The sequence below is a fragment of the Schistocerca americana genome, chromosome 3, assembly GCF_021461395.2.
Source record: "Schistocerca americana isolate TAMUIC-IGC-003095 chromosome 3, iqSchAmer2.1, whole genome shotgun sequence".
Taxonomy (NCBI): Eukaryota; Metazoa; Arthropoda; class Insecta; order Orthoptera; family Acrididae; genus Schistocerca; species Schistocerca americana.
This window is the reverse complement of record NC_060121.1, coordinates 717,808,317-717,820,107: the sequence shown is the minus strand read 5'-3', so window position 1 is coordinate 717,820,107 and position 11,791 is coordinate 717,808,317.

Sequence of the window (11,791 nt, the reverse complement as noted above, 5' to 3'; positions counted from 1 at the left end):
AATTTTGATCAGCAAACCGCTGAACAGAATTAAATAATAGGGGCAGAAGGGCAACCTCCTAGCTCTAAAATTCTGGGACCAGTAACATGACCTAATGATTAATATTCAAACTGAGAAGCAGAAATTGGAGATTGAGATACAAACTCAGATTCAAACTCGGAACGAATAACATGGCTGCAAATTTGGCTGTACTGAATTTACAGAGGCAAGGATTACTGAACTCAGTACTCCCATTACTTCAGTAAAGGGTGACTTAAAAAAATTAGACAACCAAGTATCAGGTATCAAGGAAAGTTTTGATAGTGTGACACATAGAATACAATAAAGTGTGGAACCGATAGTAGGCAATAAATTGCAGAGGCGCTCTCCGATAATAAAGACCGGAATTATGGATGAAATGAAAGGTGATTTTGTGGAATTAGAAAACAGTTTCACGAAAGTACAATCTGATTTCCTGCAATTTGGAAGCGGTTGATCATGTAACTACACAAATTCGTAATGAAGTAGTATCACGATGCATTAAATTTCAAAATTAGTTGAGCGTAACGCCTTTGGTTGTCCAAAAATCAGAGCTGTTAATCAAAGAGGAGAAATACAGTCCTCAAACGAAACAGGGAGGATGGCACTCGACGGATTTAATAAAGAATTGAACACGAGTGCTTCCATAGACATGAAAGATCGGGAAAAAATTAGAGTATCAGTTGATGGTATGACTGACAAAGCAAAGACGTAGGGATTGAACTCAGACACTTTAAATATGACGTTCCCGGAGTACAAAGAAAAAGTTTTTAGTGGAGTTTTGATCTGGTCAAAAACAACACAAATTGTGGCGAAAGTCCATCGTCGCAAAAATGCCAGAGAATCACTGACGTACTACCATGAAGCACTACCGTAAGTACTGGTTTAAAAGGTTACAATATTTGAAAGTCAGACCGTTAGAACCAGAGATAGTGTGCGAATTATGGAAAAAACTTCCTGACGATTCGAAACGTTACGCCGGCAGCAACCAAAAAATGGTCGACGATTTCTTAGGTGAAATGGGAGACGAAACTCGGTGGCGTGAGACACACGACCAAGAATTTTTCACGGACCAAATTCTACCTGAAAGAGGAGGCTACACTGAGCAACAAATAAATATTACGAGAGAAAGAGGTAGAGAAAGTTTTGGTAACTGTGCCAGAGGTAACATCAATGACTGTAGGGGCACGGGGATCATGAAAACCAACGTTCGTATGTATTTCAGGTCTGCCGCATGCGAAAAAAAGAAATTGGCCCAACAGAAGACGACTCAAAAACCATTATCCCAATGACGACAGGGTCAGATAGAGAGAACATGGTTTCGTTGGAAAAAAGTTGCACAGCCGAAATAATAAAAGTGTAAATACCAGATACAGACACATGTAGTTACAGAAGAACGATCGTTAAGGACGAAAATGAAATTTAAAATTATCAAATGGAACAAGATATAGTGAGAGGAAGAGAAATAGAGGATTGGGATCAGAAAGAAACTGGTTCGAAGTACTGGAGGAGGGGCATACTGTTGCCGACGTTAACAGTAAGTACAATTTACAAGACGGCTTGGACGATTTTGCATGGTTTGGTGAACATTGTCAAACATATGACGAAGTGAAAAATGGGAAGGCGGGCTGGATCCAAGAGGCAGTCACCTGGAAGAGGCTCTACCATTAATAGTAGAAACTGAGGAACGGGAAAACCCTTGCACGACGATGCATGCGCAAATTGATTAGATAATCCCATTATTCGAATACGAACAACGATTTACGAAGACTGTCAAACAGAAGATAACTTTACAGTTGGAAAAAAATGTTGATTCTAGAATAAAATTACTTGAAACCCATTCCAATTTTGATGCATGTATATTCAATAGAGGCGGAAATTTATCACAATGCAAGTGTTTATGAAGATAGTAGTTGTATCATAAGGTGTGCACCCGAGGAAATAAATGATCATTAGATCTATACTATTTTTTCTGATGTCATACAAACACGGGGCTATGTCAATGCAGGATGAAGGGCAAGATTACATGTGTAATTGGGACAGGTACTGGTTACAAGAGGATGAAGACGATGAAGATTTATGGACTTACGTGAAATTTCTAGCAGCATGACGAGGAAAAGACAATAAATCAGAGTTACATCTGGAGAACGATGCAGCTGAAAGCAGTAATGATAGGTTTACTTTCCACTCGAAGTAATTAATACTCCAAGCAGTAATGGCCTGTGTGAAGCCTATAGTAGCACGGTACCATTAGTGACAGAAGCCATGAATGAAGTTAGTGATGCACAACGTGACACAGAAGTAATACTAACCGATAAGTCTGAAGGAGGCAAAGAAGAGGAAGAAGATATGCAAAAGAGGGAAGGACTAATCAAAGATGTAGAAGAGAAGAGCAGGACAGAAACACCGGATAAGAAATGACATGTAATACTTGGACACATTTCTTAGGCATTGCAAAGGATTTGTTATGGGAGAGTGAGGAGAACAGCAAGAGAACACAAGACCCCAACCAATAACACCAATAGAGATTTATAGTCAAGAATTATTTGCTTTGTTAGACACAGTGTCATTTTCAATGCATTCTTTGAAATAATAAAATAGCAACCAGGCGTCGAATACACGCCTGTACAATTAGTAAGAGAAATAGGAGTCATTGGAAAAGTGAGCAGACCAATTAACATCAAATATTGCTTGGTTTCAAAATACAAAGGTAATCTATTACACACAATTTCTTAGTGGTACAGGACTTGGATGTGGAAATAAATAAGGGTGGTGGTTAGCTAATTAAACGGCGAGTTTTAATTGATCGTTAACAGGAAAGGGTTACTTCTCAGACAGAAGTGAAATCTTTGGGAATTCCTTTGGAAACAGCAAATACATTGAAAGAAGCCAACTAGCTCAACTGCAAGTAAATCGCTTAGGAGGGGATGATGGACTAGAGGACAATGTTCAACATTATCATTTACGAACTTTGGTCGAAAATAACAACAAAGAACAGAAATAAAGAATATGAGAATAATCTGATTAAATGTCAGTGAAACAACAAGACGACTTGTTTAAAGTGCTAATGGACTATCTTCCGGTACTTGAATGTGATATAACATGAACAATTTTTCAGACCACGATATGCCATTCCTATACCTAAGAAAGCGGAAATTCGAATGGAGATAGATAGAATGATCGTGTTGGGCGTATAATAACCTATTAGTGCTCGTATTATTAAAGAGATGGTATTGTGCGGATAATGATCGACAACAGAACATTACTCTAAATAATAAAACGACAGGTGGAACGTCATGAAGAGCTTGATAAACTACTCCAAAAATTTCATGACGTACGATATATGACCAATGTACATTTGACTCCTAGGTATTCGCTGCGAGCCAGCCGCTGGTGGCCGAGCGGTTCTGGCGCTACAGTCTGGAACCGCGCGACCGCTACGGTCGCAGGTTCGAATCCTGCCTCGGGCATGGATGTGTGTGTTGTCCTTAGGTTAGTTAGGTTTAAGTAGTTCTAAGTTCTAGGGGACTTATGACCTCAGCAGTTGAGTCCCATAGTGCTCAGAGCCATTTTATTCGCTGAGAGCCTTGGATAAACAATTGCGAAAGTAAACTGAGCTTCTTTTTACAGGCAAATGCTATCTATATGAACACTTCCATTTCGGTGTTCATTAGGGAACTAGACGGAATACTGAGTAATAAATTAAATTCAAGGATTCCGTACAAGTTCACATCTAACGATTGCCATAAAACCCACCAGTAACATTTAATAGAACTGGACAAGACAACTTTGAAAAGAAGGGGAATTACACTGAAATCGAAGAAATGTAACGTCGTGAAGAAAATAACAAAATTCCTGCGTTATTTTAGTATGATAAAATGTACTGAAAAATATTTGAGGAAGGTGACCATTAAAGAGATTGTGCTACAGTAAAGTCAAGAAAGCAGTCAAAATCGTTTACAGGTATGTGGCCATTCTACCTCAAAAATGTAAACTGCAAAGAATCAATGATACTATTTTAAACATGTTGCTTGAAAATAACAGTGCATTCATTTGGTCAAAGGAGTGCAAGGCTGCCTTCAACAATTTAAATGAAAGTGATGAATCACTCATGTGCACACCACTAAAGCTAATAACATGTTGGCTGTAGTCACGGATACATGAATCAGTAAAGACAGGGTTGTCGTAGCGAGGCTGAATATTGCGACCCCCAAATCCTAAAATAAAAAAGGTATATCTATTGAAAAAAGTAGATGAAAATTCACTTGACGCCTTCCTGAGAGACAATTTCCTCTCCTTCAAAATTAACAATGTAAGTGTAGACCAAATGTGGCTTCAATTCATATAAATAGTATCAGCAGGAGTTGAGAGACTTACACAAAATAAATTAACAAACGACGGAACTGATCCTCCTTGGCTCGCAAAACGGGTCAGAATACTGTTACAGAAACAATTAGAAAAGCATGGCAAATGTAAAGGGACACAAAATTTCAAAGACTGGTGACCTTTTACAGAAACTCCAAATTTAACTTACAATACACTACTGGCCCTCGGGAGAGCCTGTAACTCCTAGAGGGCGCGTCCCCAGGTGGCGGATCGGGGAACGCCTCCCAGATATGGGTGGTAGGAGGGAAATCAAATACCTCCCGCGGACCAACAGGCCGGGCAGAGCAAGTTCGTTAGCTGAAGTGAAAGCAACTGCTCTAGGGGTAGGCATCCCCGAAATCAAGACCCTGGTCCTCCAGGTTGGGGGTTGTGCTTAGGGCCAGCGACCCTATCACAGGATCCTGTAGGAGAAAATGGATTGCTACGAATCAGAATGACAAGAATGCTGGGCCACCAAACTTGATGACGAACTTGCAAAATTTAAAGGTTATGAATATGGGAACATGGAATGTATTAAGTCTCTATAGATCAGGATCACTGATAAATGTCATACAGGAACTTGAAAGGTATAAAATGGATTTAGTTGCAGTACAAGAAACCAGATGGACGGGTAATGGAAGTATAAACAAAAATAAGTATACAATAATGTATGGGGGAAATGATACACAAATACATGCACTAGGGACAGGATTTATAATAAACAACAAATTGTTACCTTTTATTAGGAAATTTGAGGCAGTGAATGAAAGGATATCTCACATTACGATTCAATGCAAATATAAGACTTTAAATGTTATAAATTGCCATGCTCCAACAGAGGATAAAGAGGACAATATTAAAGAAGAATTTTACAACAAATTGGAACAGGTATATGATACATTCTCGAAAAATTCAATTAAAATAATTCTAGGAGATTTCAATGCCAAGTTAGGACATGAAAATCATTATAAACCTACAATTGGACCTCATAGTCTACATCAGCAGAGTAATGAAAACGGAACAAAACTTATTAGCTTTGCCACTTCCAAAAACATGTTGATCAAAAGTACATATTTTGCACATAAAGATATACATAAACAAACATGGGCTTCAAGAGATGGCATCACAAAAAATCAAATTGATCATGTATTAATCGAAAAACAACATCATAAATGCATACATGATATCAGAAGTCAAAGGGGAGCAGACTGTGATTCGGATCACTTTCTTGTAAAAGCCAAGTTCAAGATCTCACTCTCAAGACATAAATGGTCTAAATTAAATGGTGTTCCTAGGTTTAATACAATGAAACTGAAAAACCCAAACATTCTCAACCAGTACATTAGAGAATTAGAAACACACAAACCTGAAGTGGAAAGTAAAATTAACAATGATGATACTAATCAAGCCTGGAACGCTCTGAAAGAAAATATCACACGAGCAACTACCTCAGTTTTGGGACATTTTACTACAACTAAGAACCCCTGGTTTGATGCCGAGTGCTCGAACGCTATCGAAGATAGAAAATTAGCAAGGGAAAAATTCCTACAAAAACCAATAACACAAAACAAACTTATTTTTGAAGAGAAACAGAAACTTGCCAGGAAACTCATTAGGAAAAAGAAAAGGGATTTTATGAATTACAAATTAAAAAGAGCTGAGAATGACCGTACCACAGACTCCAGAGGATTTTTCAAGAGCATAAATATGTTTAAAAGTGGGAATATAAAAAATTATGGACAGTTCATAACAGACCCAGATGGCTCCTTGCTAACAGAAAGAAGTGACATTGCTAACAGATGGAAGGAATATTTTAATGAGTTACTAAATGCTCCAACTATAAGCGTCTCTCAGGAAGATGACAATGAATATCTTACTGCTGACCCATCGGACGAAGAGCCCAGCTTAGCAGAAATTAAAGAAAGCATCAAGAAGCTGAAGAGACATAAAGCTCCTGGAAGTGATGGTATAGACACAGATATATGGAAGCTCAGTAAATTTCCTTTTGTAAACTGCTTACACAAAATCATCACCAACATCTGGAAGCAGGAACAGGTCCCACATGATTGGAAAGAAGTAGTTGTGTGCCCTATATACAAGAAGGGGGACCCAACAAATTGTTCAAACTACAGAGGAATTGCGTTACTAAACACAACATATAAAATTCTGACAAATATACTGTTAGCAAGGATAAGCCCTTACGTTGAAGACTCCCTAGATGATGCCCAATGTGGATTTAGACCTAACAGATCGACTATTGACAATATATATGTCCTAAGGATGTTGGGTGAAAAGAAATATGAATTCAATCAAAATGTACATATGCTTTTCATTGATTTTAAAAAAGCTTTTGACAGTATCAACAGGGAATATTTATGGAAGTGCATGAGGCAGATTGGCATCCCTAACAAATTGATAAATTTAATAAAATCTTGCACTTTAAACTCAAAATACAAAATAAAAGTAGCTAGCAAACTTTCTGAAGACTTTGAGGTTAAAACGGGAGTCAAACAAGGGGATTCACTCTCACCAGTTCTTTTTAACATAGTAATCAATAGAATAATCCAAAAAGTAAAGCTACTACAAATTGGAGCACAACTGGAAAGCAAAATTAACATTGTAGCATACGCTGATGACATTGCATTATTATCTGACAGTGAGAATGATTTGAAGCTTCTTACAGCACAATTAATTAAAGCCACAAATGGCACAGGCCTCCAGCTGAATACAGACAAAACAATGTACTTTATCTTATCCCGCTATCCATCAAATAATAATGTACTGCAAATTAATAACACAGCTTTCACAAAGACAAATGAATTTAATTACCTTGGTACAATAGTAACCTCTGACAACTCCATAAAAATTGAAATAGAATCACGAATTCAGAAGGCTAACAAATGCTACTATAGTCTCTTGACAGTTTTCAAAAGCAAGTTAATTTCTAGGAACACCAAACTACAAGTATACAAATCATTGATTATACCAGTACTCACCTATGGATCCGAAACCTGGACTCTCACAAAAAAAGAGGAAAACAGATTAAGAGTATTTGAACGGAAAATTTTGAGAAAAATATTTGGACCCATAAGAGATAGGATCAGTGATGAATGGAGATTGCTAAATAACAATGAAATTTACAAATTATATAAAGACTCCGATATAGTGGCCAAAATTAAAGCCAAAAGACTGAAATGGATAGGGCATGTCATCAGAGCACCACCAAACAGGACCATCAAGAAAGTGACTGAAGAGATTCCCACCGGAAGACGACCTCTTGGACGCCCACGCATGAGATACTTGGACAATATTCAAGACGATCTCAGAAAACTAGGACATGACAGACAGTGGCAAATTACTTGTAAAGACAGAGCAAAGTGGTTCAACATTGTCCATTCTGCAGCAAAAAGCCTTCATGGATTGTAATGCTTAATAATAATAATAATAATAATACACTACTGGCCATTAAAATTGCTACACCAAGAAGAAATGCAGATGATAAATGGATACTCATTGGACGAAAATATTATACTAGAAATGACATGTGATTAAATTTTCACGCAATTTAGGTGCATAGATCCTGAGAAATCAGTACCCATAACAACCACCTCTGGCCGTAATAACGGCCTTGATGCGCCTGGGCATCGAGCTTGGATGGCTTGTACAGGTACAGCTGCCCATGCAGCTTCAACACGATACCACAGTTCATCAAGAGTAGTGACTGGCGTATTGTGACGAGCCAGTTGCTCGGCCACCATTGAGCAGACGTTTTCAATTGGTGAGAGATCTGGAGAATGTGCTGGCCAGGGCAGCAGTCAAACATTTTCCGTATCCAGAAAGGCCCGTACAGGACCTTCAACACGCGGTCGTGTCATCTCGACTGCTAGTGATACGAGGCCGTTGGGATCCAGCACGGCGTTCCGTATTACCCTCTTCAACCCTCCGAATCCATATTCTGCTAACAGTCATTGTATCTCGACCAACGCGAGCAGCAATGTCGCGATGCGATAAACCGCAGTCGCGATAGGCCACAATCCGACAATCCGACGTGACGGTACGCATTTCTCCTCCTTACAAGAGGCATCACAACAACGTTTCACCAGGCAACGCCGGTCAACTGCTGTTTGTGTATGAGAAATCGGTTGGAATCTTACCTCATGTCAGCACGTTGTAGGTGTCGCCACCGGCACCAACCTTGTGTGAATGCTCTGAAAAGCTAATCATTTGCATATCACAGCATCTTCTTCCTGTCGGTTAATTTTCGCGTCTATAGCGCGTCATCTTGGTGGTGTAGCAATTTTAATGGCCAGTAGTGTAGTTTCCACAACGAAACCTTATCTCGAAACCTAGTAGAAAATCCAAAGGGTTCTTGTCGTATGTGAATTATGCTAGGGGCAAGACGCTATCAATGTCTTCTCTGCGCCATGGCAATGGAAGTACTATCGTGGCCAGTGCTGCCAGACTTACTAAACACAGTCTTTCTAAATTCCTTCACCAATGAATACGAAGCAAATATTCCAGAATTCGAATCAAGAACAGCTGCCAACATGAGTAACGTAGCAGTAGATATCCGAGGAGTAATGAAGCATCTTCAATCATTTAACAGAAGCAAGTCTTCTGGGCCAGACTGTATACCATTTAGGTTCCTTTAAAAGTATGCTGATACAATAACCCCATACTTAACGATCATATACAACTGCTCGCTCGACGAAAGGTTCGTACCCAAAGACTGGAAAGTTGCACAGGTCACGCACATATTCAAGAAAGATACTAAGAGTAATCCACTAAATTACAGGCAGGTATCATTAACACTGATACGCAGTAAGACCTTGGAACATATATTGTATTTGAACATCAAGAATTACCTCGAAGAGAACGGTATATAGATATTTAGTCAACACGGATTCAGAAAACATATTTCTTGTGAAACACAACTAGCTGTTTACTCACACGTAACACAGCAAGCTCTTTACTCGCACTAGGTCTTGACTGCTATTGACAAGGGATTTCAAACTGATTCCGAATTTCTAGATTTCCTAAAGGCTTTTCACACTGTACCTCACACTCTGCTTGTAGTGAAATTGTGTGCTTCTGTAATATCGTCTTAGTTATTTGACTGGTTCATGATTTATTATTACAGAGGTCAAAGTTGGTAGTAACTGACGGAAAGTCATCGAGTAAAACAGAAGTGATTTTTGGTGCTCCCCAAGGTAGTGTTTAAGATCCTCAGCTGTTCCTTATCTACATATATAAACGATTCGGGAGACAATCTGAGGAGCCTTCTTCGATTGTTTACAGATGATGCTGTCGTTTGCCAACTACTAAAGTCACCAGAACATCAAAACAATTCCCAAACCGATTTAGAAAAGATGGCTGTGTGGTGTAAAAATCCACAATTGACCCTACATAAGGAGAAATGTGAGGTCATTCACCTTTTGCTAAAAGGAATCAAACTTCGGTTACACGATAAATCAGTCAAATCTAAACGCCCTAAATCCAACCAAATGCCTAGGACTTACTATCACGAAAAGCGTAAATTCTAAAGAACACATAGAAAATCTTGTGGGTGAGGCAAGTCAAGGACTGCGTTCTATTTTCAGGGCACTTGAAAAATGCAACAGCTCTACTAAAGAGACAGCCTACACCGTGCTTGTTCGTCCTCTTTCAGAATAGTGCTGCGCGGTGTGTGATCCATACCAGACAGGATTGACGGAGTTCATCAAGAAAGTTCAAAGAAGGGCAGCACGTTTTGTACTATCGCGAAATAGTGTAGAGTGTGTCACTGAAATGACACAGGTTTTGGGGTGGCCATCATAACAACAAAGGCGTTTTTCGCTGCGGTGGAATGTTCTCAGCAAATTTCAATCACCAGCTTTTTCTTCCGAATGCGAAAATATTTTGTTGATGCCGACCTACCTAGGGGGAAACGAACATCATAATAAAATAAGCGAAATCAGAGCTCACACTGAAAGACATAGGTGTTCGATTTTTCCACGTACTGCTCGATACTGGCATAATAAAGGATTATTGTGAAGGTGGTTCGATAAACCCTCTGCCAGGCATTTTAATGTGATTTTCAGAGTATCCATTTAAATTTAGATGTATAACAGATATTTTTGGGCCAATACCAAAAATTTCAGGTAAATTTTCGTACATTGTGGTAGTTGCGGAGCTTTTTTCAAGTTTCATAAAAATATTCCTGATGAGCAAAGCGACTGCCAGAACAGATACAATAAAATAGCTCTGGATTATTCTGTGAACATAGGTAAAACAAAGAGGGTGTTCTCTGCTAATGGCTCTCAGTACTGTTAAAAATTATGGATGACAGCATGGAAGGCAACCATGTACAGCTTACCACCTATCAAGTAATTTGGCAGAAAGTTGTATTTGATGAATTTAAGCGGTTATGTTAGACTTACTGCTATGGAAACCACTGTGTTTGGGGGAAGTATGTAACAGATATCTAACAAATAATGAAGACATTTAATTATGGAATTTTGTGTCTTACTCCAGAAGATTAATTAAAAGAAGAGGAATCAGAAAGTCTAGTGCGAAACTTACTAGATCCCTCCTTGTAAGGATATTAATCTTGATGAGAAAAAAAAACTATTTGCAAACAAAATGGCAAAAAAAGCTGAATGTAGGATTTACCAGCATGACGAAAATCTCAAATTTCCAATACACAAAACTGGCGATTTGGTTCTCATGAAAAATTACGAGAAATCAAATTTAAATTAATCATAAAATTAGGAAATTCAAATTTATTTACCATGCATATTAATTAATTGTAACTATCCCTCCGCTAATGCTTACTTTATGGAATATCCATTATCAAGGAAGGGTTTCCATATAAGAAACATAGCAGATTTGAGAAAATACAAAAAAAAGAGTTCAAAATTATTAACGGACATAAAGCACACTCTAAAATAAATGTATATTTAAAATGTACAAAACAACAGTAATTTGATTATCTAATGTTTGTTATATACAATAAATATCCATGTAAATGTTAATGATAAAGGAAATTGTCTAAATATGATTTCTCAAGTTTCAGAGAAAACGCTATGATCATGTAAATTTTAACAAAAAGGAATTCCCTTACAGAAAAGTGCTTCAAAAAATTTAATAATAAAAATAAAAAACCAATAAATGAGTTGTGCTGAATGTCTCACAAAACAGTGAGAAATGGGATGTCAAAGACAGTGAACAAAGACTTACTAAATTCACGAAATTTACAATGAAGTGTGAGCTAGGGACGCTCTAGGTCATATGGGCTTTTTTAATATTTCAGAACGTTTGCCAGTAAAATTATTTGTTTGTTGTGAATGATTCGTGTTTAGAAATTAGTAATGAGAACATTCATCTATAAATTTAGCCTACAGATTTTCAACTGAAAGTATGATACACA